Below are 2,451 nucleotides of genomic sequence, written 5' to 3'. Positions count from 1 at the left end.
TCCTGTACCTATTTCTAAGAATTGCAACTTATCCTTTTTCCTCCAATTCTTCCCTTTCGTGTACATGATTAGAATGCCTAACACATGTGTGTGCGTGCCCCAGTGTGAATGACATGGCTTCCAAAAGGAGGTATTCCATCTCATTTGGTGTCACCCAACAAAAAGGTCGCAAAAGAGGATTCATATGATATTTACGGAATGCGTCAGGCAAGGCCACAAACGGGAAGGAAACGTGGTCTCTCCCCGAGTCCGAGACGAATACCCGCTCAAGCGGGCTGGAAGCAGGCTGGTGTGACCGTGCTGGGGACGTGCAGGACGTGACATGCCGTTTTGGGGTGAGGAGAGACTGAATCAGGCACTTCTCCCTAGACTGGCGTCTGTGCAGATGGGGACACACCGTGCAGGGGTCTATGAGTCGGGGGTCTCGGCAAGAGGAAAGCACGTGCTCAAAACATGGAGACGTCAAAGGGTCACCTCGGTGGACACGGCCTCTTAAATTCTGGCTTTTGACACATATCCTGGGGGGGTCGTCAAACCTCAAGCCGTAGAGGAAGAAAAGGAAATAAATCGAGTTTTGCTTTGCCGCCTGCCTCCGTGTCCCGTGTGTGTGTCCGTAGACCTTCTATGCGGATTTGGGTCTATGAGTATGTGCTGAAGAAGGCAGTTTCTGAGGCTTCTCACATTTACCTCCGAAACAGCCACACTCTAGGCATTATTTTCTAGGCTGCTTTTTGACATATCGCTAAGTCTTAAAAACTTTCCCGTCTACGGCCACGCCACCCTGAACGAGCCTGATCCCATCCGATCTCGGAAGCTAAGCAGAGTCCGGCCCGGTTACTACTTGGATGGGAGACCGCCTAGGAAGACCGGGTGCTGTAGGCATAAAAAATAAAAAAAAAAAATAAGGGACTGTAAGCTGACAAGGTCCTTGCAATCTGCGAGGTCAACCAAGGGTTGCCTCGCCAAAACAAACAAACAAAACCTATAAAAACAACTTTCCCTTGATTCAAAATAGGGATCTTTCCATTAAAAACATAATGACTAGAGCTCATTCCATGTATTCTATGCACTGTGGTTTATTTTCAAATCCCGCCCTCATTTTATGGTTATTTTTCAAACTACTTTTTCTCTTGTATTTTCTCTTTTTCTCATTGGTTTATTCCTTAGTGCTTTTAGGACAGAAGACTCAAAGCAGCCGAACTGATCCATCATGTCAACGCCCAGAGATTTCTTTGTTGCCCTTTTTTAGATAAGGGAGGTATGCACATGGTGGTAAAACCGACAAAAGCAATAAATAATGTAAATAATGATGTCACATTTAACAGCAACGGGCAGAAAATAATATACAACAGATAGCAAGCTCGGTTCACGTAAAAATGCACATCGAAGGGAAACAGGTTTACCTAGCAATTGGCAAAAACAAAATTTAAGTCATATACAAGCAAAGATCTGAAGATAAGTCTTTTTGTTTTTTGTTTTTTTAAAGCACTGATTGAGTGGAAATCAAAGGAATGTTCTCTTTGTCGACATTTCAATAGCATATAGAAGCAGAAAATCTAGAGAAATGTGGAGAGCAAGGCGTCTTTCTATTTCCCGTTCATGCGTTAATGCTCGAAGTTAAGATGCTGGACGCAGACAGATAAAGGACGAGCTGCTGATGGGGGTGGGGCGCGTCCAGCCAATCGGCTTTTTCCTTCCTAGCGGACAGACCCTCCGTGAAGCCTCATCAACTCCCAGATGCCCCAGGAGAGGGGAGGGAGAGAGAGACGTGGAGGGAGCCTCGTCGCTCCGAAGACACTCAACCAACCGAGGACGCTCCCCGCTACGGTTAGCCCCAGAGAGACGCAGAGAGCCGGCTTCTTCCAGCCCCCGAAAGAGGACAGCAAAGGAGAAAGAAGCTCTGTGAGCCTGTCCGCAGGCTGTCGGCATCTCGAAGGCAGCCACGGCGGGGGTGAGCGTGAGCACCGTGGACACTGACGACAACTTCAAGCCACGGCTTTGTGTCGCGTGAGAGAACGGGTTTGCCAGCAGCCCCCTGCCCCAGACCTCGTCGGCCTGTGTCCCGCAATGTCAGAGTTCTACATGCTCGCAGGGGCCCGTGATAATAGTGGCAGCACGATGTCCTTTACGCTTCGCAAGCTACAGAAGGGCTGATGTAGATGCCGATGCCGCACGGATGCCGCGGGATGCCTCTAAGATAAGCCCCAAGCTACTTATAAACTCTAAAGGGAAACTGGGAGACCCAACAGCCCGCATGTAAATCTAGGAAACAAACAGATGCCTTCCGGGGCCCACTTTCGCTCAGACACAGAAAAGGCCGTAGAAATGGTCCTTCACTGCCACCTCCGTGTTCTTCGGAGCCATCGGCAAGGAGGACAGAGACGTACCTCCATCCGTCTGCAAATTTACTTTCAGATGTTGCAGAAAACAGTGCAGAAGTCCATCTGACGA

The 2,451-nt window shown here is 48.8% G+C and overlaps 1 pseudogene; it reads left to right on the top strand.

Moving 5' to 3' along the window:
- The first annotated feature begins 763 nt into the window (after nucleotides 1-763).
- LOC111731905 lies at nucleotides 764-882 on the top strand (annotated as a pseudogene).
- The last annotated feature ends 1,569 nt before the right edge of the window (nucleotides 883-2,451 follow it).

The sequence above is a fragment of the Pteropus vampyrus genome, unplaced genomic scaffold (assembly GCF_000151845.1).
Source record: "Pteropus vampyrus isolate Shadow unplaced genomic scaffold, Pvam_2.0 Scaffold407, whole genome shotgun sequence".
In the NCBI taxonomy this organism is placed as follows: Eukaryota; Metazoa; Chordata; class Mammalia; order Chiroptera; family Pteropodidae; genus Pteropus; species Pteropus vampyrus.
This window is presented reverse-complemented; position numbering and strand designations above follow the sequence as displayed.